Here is an 18871-nt window from a genome sequence, read left to right as displayed (position 1 = left end):
GTACCAAGTGTTCACATGTGAGTTTATTCCTCCTCATTTGTACTCACGAAGACATTAATTAGTTCCTTTCTTCAATTTTCACAGCTCATGAGAAGCAGGAACTTATCCCAGTACTTCTGATAGAAAGCCCAGTGCTTACACCATTTCTCCATAACCTGGCTCTCTGGACATACTGATCTTACCGAATAACCAAGTAACAGAAATCTATTGAGCTCCTTTACATCCTCAAAGACTACAGTACATGGGGCTTCAATTACAGCCCTCTAAGAATTTTCCCAGCAACAAATAACGCTGTGATAGGCAAATAATAAGATCTTAATAGAATATATATTGAGAGTTCAGCAAATACCTACGGATTATGCTACAAGGTGAGTTATAGAGATCACCTAAGACATGTTCCTTGCTAGACGATGTGATTGTGACCAAAAGAACTAGGGATTCCAAGAAGTAAGATCTGAGTGGGGCAGAGGATCTGAAACTAAGCTTGGCCTTTAGAGAAGGGCAGCACTGAGTGAATGTGAGAGGACAGAGGAGGATATTCAGAGTGCATGGGATTGGGTGAGAACTGTAGGGAGACTGTAGTGATTGAAGACTCAGCTATAAAAGTGAAAAATGGGGGAGTGGGTGCTGGTATGGATAGTGATTAACATAACTGAACTAGAAGATAGGGAAACTTCATATTGCTCTTTATAGAGGAGAAAACTGAAATGCAGATAGGTTCAAAATATACTTGCACAAAGTCCAACTGCTAATAGGTGGCAGTTAAAATTAAAAATTCAACACCCAAAAAATGAATAATCCAATTTAAAAATGGGCAGAAGACATGAATAGACCTTTTTCCAAAGAAGACATGCAGATGGCCAACAGACACAGGAAAAGATGCTCAACATCACCCATCATCAGGGAAATACAAATCAAAACCACAATGAGGTATCACCTCATGCCTGTCAGAATGGCTAAAATCAACAACACAAGAAACAAGTGTTGGCAAGGGTGGGGAAAAGGAAACCCTTGTGCACTGTTGGTGTGAATGCTAACTGATGCAATCACTCTGGAAAATAATATGGAAATTCCCCAAACAGTTAAAAATAGAACTACCCCTACATCCCAGCAATTACACTACTAGGTGTTTACCCAAAGAATACAAAAACACTAATTCAAAGGGATACATGCACCCCGATGTTTATAGCAGCACTATCTACAATAGCCAAACTATTGAAACAGCCCAAATGTCCATCAATTGGTGAATGAATAAAGAAGAGGTGGTGTATGGATACAATGGAATATTTCTTAGCTATGAAAAAGAATGAAACCTTGCCATCTACAATGACATGGATGGAGCTAGAAAGTATAATGCTAAGTGAAATAAGTCAGTCAGAGAAAGACAAATACCTATGATTTCACTCATACGTGGAATTTAAGAAACAAAACAAATAAGCAAAGGGGGGAGAAAGAGAAGGAGAGAGAAAGACAAACCAAGAAATAGACTCTTAACTCTAGAGAACACACTGCTGGTCACCAGAGCGGTCAGGGGTTGGGAGGGATGGGTGAACAGGTGATGGAGATTAAGGAGAGCCTGGGCTCTGATGAGCACCAGGTGTTATATGGAAGAGTTGAATCACTCTATTGTACACTTGAAACTAATATTACACAGTATGTTAACTGGAATTTAAAATAAAGACTTTAAAAAGAAAAAAAAAAAAAAAGGCTTGCTCTTGGGGCACCTGGGTGGCTCAGTCGGTTAAACATCTGCCTTCGGCTCAGGTCATGATCCCGGGGTCCTAGGATCAAGACCCACATCGGGCTCCCGGCTCATCGGAGAGTCTGCTTTTCCCTCTGCCCCTTCCCTCCCCCCGCTCGTGTGCTCTCTCTCGCGCTCGCTCTCTCTCAAATAAATAAATAAAATCTTAAAAAAAAAAAAAAAAGCTGGAGCGCCTGGGTGGCTCAGTCGTTAAGCGTCTGCCTTCGGTTCAGGTCATGATCCCAGGGTCGTAGGATCGCGCCCCGCATCAGGCTCGCTGCTCCGCGGGAAGCCTGCTTCTCCCTCTCCCACTCCCCCTGCTTGTGTTCCCTCTCTCGCTGTATCTCTCTCTATCAAATAAATAAATAAAATCTTTGAAAAAAAAAAGCTTACTCTTTTAACCTGGCCTATCCCACTCTTTCTACCACACCATGATTTTAAGTGAGAATATTTGCATGTTACATTAAACAAATTATTATCCTTCCAGGTGATAGTTATTATAATTTGAATGCTGTGACAAATAGATTTCCCAAATATCTGCTATCAACTTGTTAAATTAGTCTTTATTAATCGTTTTAATTGATAGCAAGGGTTTTGCCTCTGTTACCTTTAATAAATAAGATATGACTAAAGTTAGGGTACAATAGCAATAGTTATCTGAAAAAGAAAAATAGTTTTTAAATAGAAATGCTTATCATGGGGTGCCTGGGTGGCTCAGTCGATTAAGTGTCTGCCTTTGGCTCCGGTCATGATCTCAGGGTCCTGGGACTGAGCCCTGCGTTGGCCTCTGTGCTCAGCGGGGAGCCTGCTTCTCCCTCTCCCTCTGCCCGCCACTCCCCCTGCTTGTGTGCTCTCTCTCTCTCTCTCTCTCTCTGTCAAATAAATAAATAAAATCTTAAAAACAAAATAAATGCTCATCATTATAACTATAATACAAGGTCTGCCTTCAAATAAAAAGGTAGCCAAGATGAAATCAAAATGCTAGAAATTTGGGATTTGGGACTTCATCCTTCAGAGCAGTTTTCAGTTCACAGCAAAGCTCAGCAGAAACTAGGGTGTTCTCATATACCCCTTACCCCCACCCCCCCAACACATACACACAACCTCCCCACATCAGTATCCTGCACCACCGTGGTACACTGTGCGGCTTGAACTCACAACCCTGAGATCAAGACCTGAGCTGAGATCAAGAGTTGGATGCCCAACCAACCAAGCCACCCAGGAGCCCCAACAGTGGTACATTCCTAACACTCAGTGAGCTTACACTGACACATCATTATCACCCAAAGTTCATAGTTGACATTAGGGTTCACTCTTGGTGTTGTACATTCTATGGGTTTGGCCAGTGTTATAATGACATGTATTTACCATTTAGTATCATATGGAACAGTTTCACTGCCCTAAAAATCCTCTGTGCTCTGCATATTCATCTCTCCCTCCCCACTAATGCCCAGCAACCACTCATCTTGTTACTGTCCATAGTTTTGCCTTTTCCAGAATGTCGCAGAGTGGGAATTACACAGAATGCAGATTGGCCTTTTCAGATTGGCTTCTTTCACTTAGTCATATGCATTGAATGTTCTTCCTTGTTTTTTTCATGGCTTGATGGCTAATTTCTTTCCACTGCAGAATAATATTCCATTGTCTGAATGGACCACAGTTTACCCATTCAGTTTATCCATTTGGCAACTACAGATAAAGCTGCTATAAACATCACGAATATCTGAGGCAGGTTTCTGTGTGGACATACGCTTTCAATTCATTTGGGGAAATACCAAGGAGCATGACTTTTTAATCAGATGGTAAGAGTATGTTTAGTGTTATTTAAAAAAAAAAAACTGCCAAACTGTCTTCCAAAGTAGCCATACCATTTTGCATTCCCACCAGCAATGACGGAGAGATCTTGTGGTTCCATCCACACCAGCACTTGGTGTTGTCAGTGTTCGGATTTTGGCCATTCTAAGGGGTATGTAGTGGTAACTCGTTGTTTTAATTTGAAATTTTCTAATGACATATCATATTGAACATCTTCTCATATGCTTACTTGTTATATGTGTTCTTCTTTAGTGAGATGTCTGTTCATGTCTTTTGCCAATTTCTTAATCAGATTATTCCTTTTCTTATCACCGAATTTTAAGCATTCCTTGCATATTTTGGATAACCATCCCCTATCGGATGTGTTTTTGGCATATTTGCTGCCAGTCTGTGTTTTGTATTCTCATTGTCTTGACATTGTCTTTCACAGAGCAGAAGTTTCTTATTTTAATGAGGTCCAGCTTATCAATTCTTTCAAGAATCGCATCTTTCATAGGTGATGGGGATAAAGGAGCGCACTTGTCGTGATGAGCACGGGGTGATGTATGAAAGTGTCGAATCACTATATTGCACCCCTGAAACTAGTATGATACCATATGTTAACTAACTGGAATTAAAATTTAAAAAAAAAAAGAAAGAATCACATCTCTAGTGTTGTGTCTAAAAAGTCATTGCCATACCCAAGGTCACCTAGACTTTCTTCTGTATTATCTTCTAGAGTTTTTTTAGTTTTGTATCTTACATTTAGGTCCATGATTCTTCTGAAAGATCTATGTCTCAGTTTATTCATTTTCTTTCTGCACATAGGCATCCAGTTGTTCCAGCACCATTTACTGAAGACTGTCTTTTCTCCATTGCATTGCCTTTGTTCCTTTGTCAAAGCTCTGTTGACTGTATTTATCTGGGCTCTCTATCCTGTTCCATTGGTCTATTTGTCGATTCTTTCACCCACACCACAGGGCTTTGATTATACCATATCGTCTGCGACTTCAGAGTAAGCCTCAAAATCAGCTGTCGGTTGTCTTCGTTCTTCTCCTTCAATATTGAGTTGGCTGTTGTGGGTCTCCGGCCTCTCCAAATAAACTTTAGAATCAGTTTGTCAATATCCAAAAAATAACTTGCTGGGATTTACTAGGACTAGGATTTCGATTTCAAATTTTCTGTGATGTTATTTTAACATTCTCTCCCTAACAAACTCTACACAATGTAAACATCCTAAAAGTAGAACTATGTCTGTCTTACGAACAATTATCTGCTCTTGAGTGTATTTAACTGCCACTGCTCTCTTCTTCAGATCCGCTTGTTCCCCACAATCTCAAGAGGGTATGTCCTCAAGGACAAGTCCAGCAGCCTTGTAACCTTCACCCCTCCTCTTAAGCTTTGTATGCCTCTGGTAAGGAAGATAATCCCAGTAAAGAAGCTGGGACTGTTGCCGATTTCTTTATGCCTTATTTGCCTACATCAGTGTCACCTTTACTGAGATCCAATACTATTTTATCTATTTCTGAAATTTTCTCTAGTCCCTGTCATAGGTGTCAGTTGTTCCCCAAGCTCCTAAGGACAGAGATGATGTCTTCTACTTCTAGATCCTTCATTCTCATTTTTCATATATTCAACAGATAATTATTGAATGTCCACTATGTCCAGGCATTGTACTAAACCTTAGTCTGAATCAGGCAGGCACTAAGTGCACAACAAAAAAATTTTAATGAATGAGGGACTCCAACCTGTAGACATACTACATTATAAACCATTTGAGGGGCGTAAATATGATTTACTCTTTTCTACCTCCATCATAACTAGTGTAGAACATAAAGTGGATATTTAATAAATACATATTGAGTAATTGATTGAAAAATGAAATGCAATACTAATACAAGATGTTAACAGGGAAGCTGTGTGCAAAGGGAAAGGGAGTGTGCAAGAACCCTGTGCTTTCTTCTCAATTTTCCTGTAAAGCTAAAACTGCTCTAAAATATAAAGTCTACTAATTTAAAAAAAGAAGTTATGAAAAATAAAATATTAAACTTTGTATCTTATTTTTTGTATAACATCTGGCTCTGCTGATACTCACTATACAAGAACTATTTTTGAATTACAGTGAAAATTTAAACAGCAAAATCTTATTAACCTAATCCTGGATACCGATTTTCCAAACTGAATTTTGCCCGAATTCGTACTATTGCTCTGCAGAATGTAAAGGAGTGATTGTCTAAGGTAATGAACGATCATAAACATCTAAAATCTTACTGGTCTTCTTGACCACTGAAACCTAGAATAGCTCCTAGCAGAGCGTAAGCACATAATAACTATTTGCTAAGAAATAAATAAATGAATTGAGCAAAAAAGAGTGATGACAGAGCTTCCCAGAATGCTATAAAATTCATAATGGATAAAAAAATCTGATTTTTTTTTTAAATCAGCTCCATTGGAGTAAAAACATTATATCAGTGAGAAACTGCTTCTCTTCGATAAGAGAGCTCGCCAAGATTTTAATTGTTTGATTCTTCTGAATTCATACAATGTTCAAAATTTTAAAAGAAGAAATAAAAAAAACTAGATTATTTGTCCATCTTTTTTATGAATACACAAAAATTTATAATTAAGATACAAACAATAAACTTTAAATTTACACACATATACATATATGGCAAAGGAATTAGTTTGTATTTGGAACATTTTTTAATCAAAGCTATATATACTCATACATTTATTTAGAAAAACAGCAACTCCCCTTTACTACTCCTAGACTTTCAAATTGTAGACATTATCTCTCTTTCACATACTCTTTGTCCTTCTTTTTAATCCATCTGCCATCTCAATTTACTTTCGGTTGCCTAAGCCATGAAGACCCTAAAGACAATCTTGCATCCAGTAAATTTTGCTGGATTAGCTACCTATGAAATGCGTCCCGAAGGGCATGCCACCTACCATCTTCATAGGCACGGCATTTTCCAGTATACAAAGCTTCTTATACATTATCTTATCTAAACCTAAAAAGGAGGGGATTAAAAACTCATGAGGGAGACAGATGAGGACACTGAGGCCCAATGAGGTTAAAAGACTTCTAGAAAATCCAGAAAATGATGGTGCTGGGACCAAAACCTTACGACATATTCTTCTCCCTCACTACATTTTGCACGCAAGGCTCTATTCTTCACATGCCCTCCCCTTCGACCCACACACCACAGTGCAGGTAGCATTAACCTCTGAGCAATAGCTCCAAGGGACTCTGCCGACATTTCTTTGGTGTCTTTCTAGGCACAAAATACAATCCACAAGACTGGTGAATGAGTGATCCACTGCAGACCCTGCCCAGTGTGTCCAGGAGAAGCCCAGCTGAACCCAGGGGCTTCGGAGTGAGTCTAAGCCCATTTTAGAACTTCTTTGCCTTTTCATTGCTCCTCCAAGACTCAGGGACACTTGGGCTGGGTAGGACCTGAACTTTCTCAGTGCTGGGAGGCCAAGGTGAGATTCCAGCTAAAAAGTATATACCCTGCCAGGGGCGCCTGGGTGGCTCAGTCGTTAAGCGTCTGCCTTCAGCTCAGGTCATGATCCCGGGGTCCTGGGTTCGAGCCCCGCATCGGGCTCCCTGCTCCACGGGAAGCCTGCTTCTCCCTCTCCCACTCCCCCTGCTTGTGTTCCCTCTCTCGCTGTCTTTCTCTCTGTCAAATAAATAAATAAAAATCTTTAAAATAAAAAAAAAAAAGTATATACCCAGCCAAATGCTGGGATTCTCCATTGCTCGGAGAATTACAGAAACTTGGAAACATCAAATAGTTCCACACAAAACAGAAAGGTTAGAAAGCAAAAATAAGAAAGGAAATCAAAATAAGAAGAGAATTATTTTCAACCAAGTCATGTCTGAATAACACAGGCTCAATCATAACAAATCCAAAGGCATGCACACTGAATGAAAAGAGACAGAGAAAGTTGAAAGAGACCATCACTTTAGCCATTAGGTGATGGGTATTCTGGTGAATGTCCCTGGACAGGCATCTGGACATCTTAGTTCCCTTATTAAGCTATGGCTATTTAAAAATGTTAAACAGAGTGTCTTACACTAATAGGCAATGAATAAATGCTCACAGAATAGAATAAAACCAAATAAAATAAAATAGAATTGCCGAGGGACCCCAGAACAACCAGAGAGAAACAGGTATGAAATTTCTGAGAAGTGTAGCTGGATGGGGAAGGGAGGTAGAGACTTGGGTGTGAGGAGAAGGGGGGGGGAAACAGGTGAACACGAACAAGTCAAGGCCAGTTTGCCCCCCATGGTCCCTCCAGCTTGGAACCCTTAGTGGGACCAGTCCGTTATTGGAGAACTCCTACAGAAGCACAAAATGTGAATTTCTCTTTTGTTAGCTCATCTCTCCCTTTCCTGAATGCATTTTGCGTTCAGTTACAACAGCTTTCGTCACTGTGACTCATACTTCTCATTGTAATAGGATTCTCTTTGCATGGTAATGGCTTCTAAACCTTTTCATTGTAACGGGATTAACTTGCCCATCGGATTACATCTAGTATCCCTTCCCTACCTGCCAAAACTGCCAACTCTCTTTTTCTTCTGGTGTCCTGTGGACCCCAGGCCAAGTAATCCACTCTTGTGATCAGTTCCCAGTGACAAGATGGTATTGGGCACAGGTGTGTCTCCAGTATTAGGGGGAAGGTTGGGTAAAGGTAAAGGTGCGGTGGGGGAAGGAGGGTTGGGGGTGAGGGATGACATGACGGCTGTCATTTCAAATCCAAAAGGGCCAATTTCGAACGAATCACATCCGTGACCTAACCAAGGTGTTCAAATGAAAGGAATCAATCCAAGATATCGGTCCCCAAGGGTCACGCACCGTGGGCCTGTAGCCCATGAGGAACTGATGATCATCTCAGAACAGGAGAGGCACCATTTACTGAGCATTCACTTTTTCGGAGCGTGTGCCGTGTGTGAGGTTTTGCGCTGGCCTCCCTGAATAGCTAACGGCACCTGTTTCTCCTAACAAATCTGTGATATGAAAAAAAGATCCAAGGAGATTGGGTGTCTTGTCCCAGGTCATATGGCTAATAAGTGGTGGCCAAGCCAGAACTTGAACCCACGTCTTTTGCGCTGAGAGAGCACTTTGGGTGGTGTTGCTGGCAGAAGTGGACTTGGGCAGGTGAATGTTCTTCACCGAGGAATGGGCCATGGGAAAACAAGGAGAACCAAGCAGCAGCACTGAACTGAATATAAATTATCCACCTGGACCTCATCTAGTTACAGGCACAACATCATGCCGAGTGCTCACAAGTGGCATTTGTAATGCCCATTAAATGGGAATTATAATCCTGATTTCACAGAGTGGGAGACTGAGACTTAAGGGGTTTGAGCAGGTCACCCAGGGTCCCAGAGTGGGTGAGCTCAGACTGGGATTGGAAGTCAGGTCTGTCTGACTTCACACTGAAAAGAGTGTGAGTCCTTGACAAGCTTCCACTTAAGCGGAAAAGCAAGGTTGTATACATCATGAGGAGGTCTGCAGGAAGCTCACAGAAGGCAACTAGAGGAGGGAGGTATGCCAACGAGAGAAGGGAGGCACTAAGAGTTAAATTCTTTATAGGATGATGGCCAAGGGGGATGTAGTCCGGGCTGGTTTCTCCCCGCAGCCTGCCCTTCATCCATGCCAAGGAGTGGCTGAGGTGACAGACGTGGATATTTACCAGGAGAGGTTCACAGTAGAACCACTTTGGGAACACTTCAAAGTACTGGTTCCCAACCCCCAAATGGAGATACTCTGACGTAATGGGTCTGGAGATCTTTAAGTTCCACCGAGGTTTCTAATTTACTGGGTAGCAGCCCTTGCTGTGGATGGTTGCTGAATTCAGAGACGTTCTTGGATGCCTGGGGATGTTGGGCACATTTCTGGACTGAGTCATCATCGCTGGGAGAGAGGCGATTCATATGGTGCATGGCCTCCAACAGGGCAAGGGGCATAAAGAACCCAGTGTGTCTGCGCTCGGATGGTCACCATTTAGGTGAGCTGGCACGAGACTTCAGCATGGCTGTGGAGGTCCGTTTTTAAATGGGGGTGAGCCTTCTGGATGCCCGTGAGACATGTGTTTGGGTTGCGTGTCTGAGGTGTGGGTGATGTAAAATTCCTGAAAGTGGATCTCATAAAGGAGCTAGAGGAACATGTCTGAGAATGAATACTAATTTAGAATGGTGTGATGTTAACCAAAGGGGGGGGGGGCAGCAACCACTTTTGTTTTTTAGCATGTCTATTAGAAATGCAATCATATGGAAAAGTCTGAACTATATTCTTTATGTGTGATGGATAATTCATCTGACTTAAAGTCCAGGGTAGAAGAAGAGAGAAAGACAGTTCACAGAGAGGCTGGAGGATAACGGGGGCTGATGGGGCTCCTTTGGATGATGCTCCCACTCTGTGCTCAGACACCATCTAGGAAAAACTCAGTTTCCTCCACTCATGCACTCACAATACTTCCGACACCAGCTGTGTGGGTTTTCTGCATCCAGAAACTCTGACACAAACTGCCTGGAGTTGGTGCAGACCCCTCAGGTGAAGGGCTCAGTCCCACAAGACTCTCCCCCTCTGGTGCAGACATCAAATGCAAACAGTAGGTCTACAACTTCTGTCTGAATTGGCTACAAATCAGAGGTTCCCACCACCCCCTCCTTGGATTTGATCATTTGCTAGAGCGGCTCACAGAACTCAGGGAAACCCTGACTTACATTTACCAGTTTATTATATAAAGAAGGGTATGATGAGAGAGACAGATGAAGAGCCAGAAGAAGAGATACACAGGTGAGGTCTGGGAGGGTCCCGAGAATGGGAGCCTCTGTCCCTGTGGGGTCGGGGCGTGCCACCCTCCCAGTATATAGACGTGACGTGTTCACCGACCCAGAAGCTCCCCAAACCGCATACTTTGGGGGTTCTCATGGAAGCTTCATCACATAGGCATGATGGACCATTAACTCACCCTCCAGCCTCTCGCCTCTTCCCAGAGGACAGCAGGTGGAGCTGAAAATTCCAGGCTTCTAATCAGGGCTCAGTCTTTCTGGTGACCAGACCCTATCCAGGAGCGCCCCCAGAGTCACCTCACTAGAACAAAGGACATTCCTAGCACCCAGGAAATTCTGAGGGATTTAGGAGCTCTGTGTCAGGAACCAGAGTCAGAGACCAAAGCCTGGAACCAAAATGCCCCCAGTGCTCTTATCATGCTCTTAGAAAACGAGGAGGACTTTGGGAGCCCTGTGCCAAGAGCCGGGGGCAGAGACCAATACGCATATTCTATTATCTCACAGATATAGATGCTGTTGGAAGTTTCAATTTGAGGATTCTTAGTAAAAGATTCTGAAAATGCCTTCCCCCACTTTCCTTACCTTTGGCGTTTATAAAGCAAGCAGATCTGGACCCGAAGCAGGGGCAGGGCCCTCCCCACTGCTCGCTGGCCCGCCTGCCCCACCCCCAGGAGCGGCTGCATTCCTTCTGACTACAGGCACAGAAGGGGGAACATGAGGTAAAAGACCGGGTGAGATGCACCTGCCCGGGACAAGAAAGTCTTGGGTCAAGGATCTACCCTCAGCTAGACACAAAACTCCTCAAAAGCCGATCTCCTTTGAGGAGAAACCAAGGGATGGCTCCTGACTACACTCCCCTTTTGGTTAGACGGGGTGCGGACCGAAGCAGGGGATGCCCGAACAACATGGTGTCCCCCTGCACCCCCGCCGCTTTCCTTGGGTGAAGAGGGATGGCCAAACCAGGCCACCAGAGGGGAGTTTCAGATAGAAACCCTGGAAATATTCCCCAGGAAGAGGGATGGCCTCCACCCAAAGGAGGTGGACGCGGGGACCGGGGCCTCCCATTTCAGAGTTGTATGCACAGCCAGATACAGCCGCCCTCCCGCCAACACCAGCCCTGGCTGCCACAACCAGCATGGCAGAGGCCGTCCCACACTGCGTGCCAGGATTTAGAATGATCATCATTATCAGAACGGGTATGATTAAGCCCTTCCCAGGCTCCAGAACACATTCGTGTCCAATATCTCTTCAAACAATAATACTGAAAAATATTGCCCTTATTCCCACGTAATAAATACAGAGGCCAAGGTGCAGGAAAGGAAAGCAACCCTGCCAGGAGTAAAAAATAGAGCCAGAACCTGAACTTAGGTTTTCTGACTCTAAATCCTAGGCTCCTTGCATAACAGAGTTAAGTATTTTCCAAGCGCACAGAGATGCCCACCTGCAGCCCCCTTCTGGCACCCAGATAAATACTCAGCCACGCGCGCAGAGACGCAATCTCCATGAGACAATCCACGCTGCCCCCCTCGCCTGACACCTTCACCTCCTGGTCATGGAGGGGAATGTGGAATTCGACTGGGGAAGTAACCAAATGTGTGTGCGGAGGAATGAGGGGGCCACTATCGCCACGAGACGCGAGGCCCAGATTTTAGCTCTCACCGCAAGGTCTTGTGTAACAATGTGAGGATCCAGAGGGTGACTGAACTGAGTGAGCTGATCACTTTGCAATGTATACAAATATCCAGCCATTATGTCCTAGGTCTCAATTTAAAAAAGTAAAATGCAAATGATTTTTAAAAAAAAAAAGGGGGGCACAGGTCTTAGAGTCAGGCATACATGAATTTCAAGCTGATTAGCTGCATTACCTTGAGCAACTCTCTCCACTTTGCTAAGCCTTAATATCCTTACTTATAAAAGAGGAATTGTCTTACAGAACTGTAAAAACCCATCAAACATATAAAGAAAGTTCTGAATGTGAAGCCTGGCGATAGTATGTACTCAGATGTTAACTTCTTTATTTTCTACACACACACAACCAAATAGAGTTCACCCTCGACAAACACGGGTTTGAACTGCATGGGTCTGTTAATCCAGATTTTTTTCAATAAATACAGTACAGTACTGCTAATGTTTTTTTCTCTTCCTTATGATTTTCTTGATAATATTTTCTTTTCTCTAGCTTCCACTACTATATAAATACAGCATATAATGTACACACATATGCAGGCATGTAGCATACAATCTACGTGTTCACCAACTATTTGTTATCGGCAAGGCTTCTGGTCAACAGTAGGCTATTCAGGGCGGCCTGGGTGGCTCAGTCGTTAAGTGCCTGCCTTCGGCTCAGGTCATGATCCCAGGGTCCTGGGATTGAGCCCCACATCTGGCTCTCTGTCCCGCAGGAAGCCTGCTTCTCCCTCTCCCGCTCCCCCTGCTTGTGTTCCCTCTTCTCGCTGTGTCTCTCTCTGTCAAATAAATAAATAAAATCTTTAAAAAAAAAAAAAGTAGGCTATTCATAGTTAAGTTTGGGGGGAGTCAAAAGTTACATGTGAATTTTTGATGGTGCAGGGGTCGGCGCCCTGAACCCCTGTTGTTCAAGGGTCAACTGTATGACCATAGATGCCATGAGCTGATGAACCACCATTAGCATCCTCCCGTCAGGTAACTAAGGTCCTTGAGGGGACTTGTTCATTAAAGTGCCTCCATTATCTCAGCCACGAAAGGAACAAGAAAGTAGAGGCAGGTAGTGGAAGGAGCACTAGACTGGCAGCAAAGAAAGCCCCAATTTCATTTCCAGCCCCAATACTGGAGCCCCACCACCGCGCTGTGCGTCCCTGATCATGTCAGTTCCTTGCTACCATTTCCGACATCTGCAGAATGAGGGGCCAGATGGGTCTCTCAGGCTCTTCCCGGGGCTCTAACTCCGTGTTCCTCTAGGGAGAGGACGCAGAAAGCAGTCGGCAAAATGGTGCTGACCCCCCACTGGCTGGAACGGTGTGAGCTCCCGCCTCAAACCGCCAGCTGGCCAGAGAGTTTTTCAGCCCACTTGGAAAAACTCTCTTTCTCCCTGGATGGGACTCTGGAACCTCAGCCAGGACGCAGAGGTCCCAACTGCAAACTGTCCCAAGTCGCTGGATAACAAAGGGAAAGGCACCCCGGGCCAGCCAGGCGGGGTGGAAAGCACCCCCTCCACGCAGGCCCCCTCCAAGCCACCCCAAACCTCACGGTGAAGGCACCCCTCGTCCCAAGCTGCCCCTCGCACAAGCAAGTCAGCGACACCGCTGAGAAAACGAAAGAACAAAAAGTTGTCCTCTCCAAAACTCGGGACCCTCAAACACCACTACTAAACGCCTAAAAACCTTGCTCCCCCGCTCCGCTTTGTCCACGCCGAAGGAAACCAGCTCTGCAATCGGCCTGTCCTGCCTGCCAACAGTTTCAACCCTGCTAAGGCTGTTTATTGGACCTTGCAGCTCTGTGGATTCGTCTGTTTTGCTCCCGTCTTCTTTGGTTTAGTGTTCTTTATTCTTCCCTCTGTAAATATAAATCCAGGACCACCCCACCCCCGACAAAAAATGTGAGATCTTAGATTTCTCGAGTCTATGGTGCCCCATTCCCTTCCCTTCCTCGCCTGGCTTGAAACCCCCTTCTGCCTCCTTTTTGAAACTTTTCCTGAGACATCAGAAGCATAGTCAGAGCTTTTGTTTTTAGAAAAGAAACAAAAAAAAAAAGGAAAGAGAAACAAAAACACATAACTTACGTTCATCCAGGAGTACACAGATTTGGAAAGAAGAAAACAGAGTTATAATCCACTACGTTCCCCCAGCCCCCCAAAAAAAAGAATTTGTTGTGAAGCGCTCCTTTTTCTACTTTGCCGGTGAAGGAGCCTGGCGGTAGGCATACATCCACAGGCTGATGCAAGATGCTTTGAGAGAAACCTCACATTCTGAGGATTCCTGGGAGAGCGCCAGGGATCCCAGCATCCAATATATTGCACATTTGGTTTCAATTAGGAAGGGGGTTGGGGAGGGAAGAAGGAAAGTCACCAATCAGAGCTGTTTTCTGTTTAGAGACTTATTTCTTTTGACCCAAGGGACCACGGGCAAAGCTATAATTTACAGCAAAACCCATTCATAGAAGAAAAAATATGTATAACCATAGGACAGAATTAAAGACATAGCTCTCTTCCGCCTTGTCCCCACCGCATCCATCCCCAAGCCCTCCCCCACCACCTAAGACTTGGTCCCCACCCTGTGCCCCTCCAACCTCATTTTTCTTACTTGGGCTGAAGTTATAAGCACAACTTAAGGTTTGGATTCTCTTCCAGTTGAAATTTCCAGGACAGTTGGGTCACACACATGGAGTTAATCTTTAGTGTTTTATCCCTGAAAGCCCAGAGCTGAGCCCTCCCCCAAAAAGATTTGACTTAATCCCTCCCCCCACTCCCTCTCCTACCAAAAAAACTGGACAGTTTGCGGGTCTAGGATTCCTATTTTTTTTCCACTCAATTCCCAGTTGGTTGTTGCCTCTAAGGGTCTATTGCTGTCCTAGATTCGTGCTGCCAGATGGAAACACAAGCGTGTACAAGGACTTTCAAAATTATTTTGAAAAATCTTTTTTTTTTCCTTTTTCCTCTTCCCCCCCGCCCCCCTGCTCCTATCCGTGGCCATGGCCAGAAATCATGTGAAAGGGGAGTGTTGGACGACAGTGAAAAGCCCTTCCTCGGCAACCTCAAAGATACCTAATAATCTTCTCCATCCATCAAGGCTCCTGTGCTTAACCCTTCCAAGCCCGGATCACTTCCCACCAAACCCAGGCTTGGGCTACCCTGGAGCTCCTGGTTGTCTGTGAGCACAGGAAGGCAGGGCAAGTGGAGACGCAAGGTCAAGGGATCTGTGGAGGAGGGTAGATGGCAACAGAGAGTTGATGAAGACTTAACCCACCCTTGGGAGGCGGGCCCCTCCCAGGGAGACTTCCTTCCCCTGGGCTCTCGAGCTATCACCATCTCTTCTCTGCTGGTGCACGCACAGCCACTCTGGGATTGCACAGCCCCCGAGAGGAGCGAGAAAAGAGGTACACAGGAAAAGGAGAGGGAAAGGGGACCATGGAAGGACATTCTCCCAGTAAGTGTGGAGCAGAAGATACTTCCTAAGAGGGGGGAGGGAGGAGACCCCCCCCCCCGGGATGGCCGGGAAGAGCCATGCTGTCCATGGTAAGTCCTCACAAGGCCCTTACGCTCAGTCAGAAGGTGGCCGCTCGTGGCTGTGCCTCACACAGAAGAGGACACAGAGAAGCTGGAGGTGGCTCCGAGGGCAGCCACAGAGAGGACCACGGGCAGAAAACAAGACCTAAGAGAAAAAACTAGAACTGGGGCTATTTTACAAAGAGGCAAGATCAACCTCGTAAGGAGGCTCTTCTTCAATTAACTTTGAAATTCTGAGGTCAAGTCTAAGGGTGACTCAGGCCAGGACGCTTGGCTTAACTCAGTAAATGTACATTGAGCACTTGGGGGCACTTGGCTGTGTGCTTGCTTAAGACAACTTCCACACATCTGGTTATAGAAAGGGTCCTAGAATCCTCCGCAAATATCTCTGTCTATAGTAGTTTCCCTCTTTGGCATTACCATAAAGAACGCACCCATAGGATGACCTATAATTTCACAGATGTGGTGAGACCACAGGTCAAATGTGGAAAACAGGGTAATAATTTCATAAATCGGGAACCTAATAAAGAAGAGCTACCTATAAGGATGTATCCCCAATCACCAGTATCTAAGGTGGTTCTGCTCCATTGGCAGGATTTTTTGTCCACATGTGTGTATAACTAGGATTCCAGCTTGAGCCAGTGACGGTGATTCCAGAACCCAGACACGGCGGTGTGCGTTGAGGAAGGACGGGCAGCTCTCTCAAGTGTCCACTGGCATGTGGACAAAGCAGACTCCTGGGAAGAATTAATTTGCTGAGTGAAGTGAGTACCAAGGGATGAAAGACAGTCCCAAGTGCAACAAAGCTGTGTCAAAAGTGAGGAGGAGCTCTAAGGAAAATACCATGTCTATCACTCAGGTTGTTCTCGGCCAAATCTGGGGTCTAACCTTGAACTCTAAGAAGATGCTACCAAAAAAAATAAAAGGAAAAGCTGAAAATGATGTTTTACCAAAATATTTGGGGGACATTTAAAGCATTAAAAGGAATTATCAGATTGAAGCCTCCTTTTCTGGAAGACAGTTCAGGTTGGGGGAGAAGGGTATGTTTCCTCAGGCCTGGCGACAGCCATTGCTACAGGAAGCACGGCTGGAAGGAAAGAAAAGGCAAATGTCACTTCAAAGCTGAGAGGAGTAATTCGTGGAATACACAGAAAAAATTTCTTGGAGACTCTCAGAACTATTTGATAGAGTTTTAAGTAAGGCTGAAATTCCTAAAATTGTGGGAACAGATGTGAAGAAATACCATTTTGTTACTCTTGTGTGAACAGATTTTGCCCCCTGGTTTGGCTGGGGAAACATGAGTCACTGCAATCAGAATTACTTGTGTTGCACGGGAGGTAATACATCCTAGTTACGAGGGCTGTTCTACATTAAAAATGAATTACTACCAAACAGTATAGAATTCCACTACCTGGACTTTACTAAAAATAGGAGGGATCTATCTGGAATGGGCAAGATGCAGTATTAATTAGAAGTAAGGAAACGTGCAAGATGACTTTTCAAGATCTTTTCTAGTCTACAAGCCAAAGTTCAAGTAAATACAAGTGTTAAAAATTGAAATAACTATGGTATTCCTGTCTCCAAATGGCCAAGGGTTGGACACCTTTGTGATGCTTTAGGAAATAAAATAGAAGATGGAAGTAAAGGGTGTCACTAATTTAGCTTAAGACACACACACACACATGCACATCTTAAAAGACTATAGGAGTAGTCACAGAAACCAAACCCAATTGGTATATTTCAACTTCACAAGGAATTAAAAGTACAAGTTAGCCCCCCGTAACCTGCTCCTATTTAACTGCTTTCTCTCCTCGCCTCTCTTTCTCTCTCTCTCTCTCTCTCTCTCTCCTGCTTATCCCTATACATCTTGCTTTAACCTATTGTTTTTCAACAGATCAGGGTTTTCTGATTCTTTCATGTGTTTTTGAAGATGGTTACCCTAAAATGATGCCTTAGCTCTCAAATGTATAGCTCCTTACTTTATTTTTTTTAATTAAAGATTTTATTTATTTATTTGAGAGAGAGAGAGTGAGAGACAGAGAGCACGAGAGGGAAGAGGGTCAGAGGGAGAAGCAGACTCCCTGCTGAGCAAGGAGCCCAATGCGGGACTCGATCCCAGGACTCCAGGATCATGACCTGAGCTGAAGGCAGTCGCTTAACCAACTGAGCCACCCAGGCGCCCCTTACTTTATTTTTTTAAGACTTTATTTATTTATTTGAGAGAGAGAGAGCACAAGCAGGGGGCAGGGGGCAGGGGGAAGGGCAGAGGGAGAAGCAGGCTCCCCGCTGAGCAAGGAGCCTGACTCGGGACTCCATCCGAGGACCCTGGGATCATGACCTGAGCCAAAGGTAGTGGCTTAACCAACTGAGCCACCCAGGCATCCGTATAGCCCTTTATTTTAAATGAATAGGAGAGAATGACTAGTATTATTGAAGACCAGTTCCAGAACCCTGAGAGGAAGAATTTGATTAGTCAGGTGTGTTTCATGTACTCATCCTGGTCATGGATCATGGAAGGCCATGGGTCATGACATAGGAATACCACTCCATTCCGCTCACAAGGGGGTCAGTTCTCAGAAAAACGGTGTCAGACGTTAGAAAACAGGTCAAATTATCTGCTGCACTGATAATTAACAAAGCCTGACAATCCCTGGATTTTAAAGAAATTATACCTCACCAACCAAAATCAGAGAACGCTGTACACAATGGAGTCATATGGTATTTAAGTACCAATTTTAGAACCCAATCCTTAAAATAAGATGCCTTGTTATTGGTTAATCTGTCCACAATAGACAAATCCATTGCCATATATTAAGTATAAAAGCTTAGTTTTTTTAAATCGATATGGAGGAAATCTTGTAGGCAATAGAAATACTTTGGTTCTCTTTAAAGCAGAATGGTCTAAATATCCAGACAGCTGCATATAGACTTTCCTTTGGTATTTTTCCTGAGTTTAGCTCATCACTTGAGAATCTTAGTGTGTTTAAGAATTATCCTATAGGGGCGCCTGGGTGGTTCAGTCGTTACGCGTCTGCCTTCGGCTCAGGTCATGAACCCAGGGTCCTGAGATCGAGCCCCACATCGGGCTCCCTGCTCGGCGGGAAGCCTGCTTCTCCCTCTCCCACTCCCCCTGCTTGTGTTCCCTCTCTCGCTGTGTCTCTCTCTGTCAAATATAAATAAATAAAATTAAAAAATAAAAAAGAATTATCCTATAAAGCTATGTCCATAGAAGCATGAATACTGCCTTGGTGAGTAATTTGAAGGTCTTTCAAAGATCATCTTAACTCTAAGAAATTTTTCCCTTTCTGGGCTGGGTTCTAACCCCAAG

General features: G+C 44.2%; 1 protein-coding gene across 2 annotated transcripts in view; it reads right to left on the bottom strand.

The window, feature by feature from the left end:
* Window positions 1-14749, bottom strand: part of DDR2 (discoidin domain receptor tyrosine kinase 2) — a 147766-nt gene extending 133017 nt beyond the window's left edge. The window contains exon 1 of one of the 2 annotated variants that reach the window (XM_027612090.2): window positions 14621-14749. The gene's annotated coding sequence lies outside the window, so the exon portion shown is untranslated. Of the gene's footprint in view, window positions 1-14100; window positions 14249-14620 lie in introns of those variants that run through there. The other variant, XM_027612089.2, reaches the window with a different exon arrangement.
* Window positions 14750-18871: the final 4122 nt, after the last annotated feature.

This window comes from Zalophus californianus, chromosome 10 (assembly GCF_009762305.2).
Source record: "Zalophus californianus isolate mZalCal1 chromosome 10, mZalCal1.pri.v2, whole genome shotgun sequence".
NCBI classification, from domain to species: domain Eukaryota; kingdom Metazoa; phylum Chordata; class Mammalia; order Carnivora; family Otariidae; genus Zalophus; species Zalophus californianus.
This window is presented reverse-complemented; position numbering and strand designations above follow the sequence as displayed.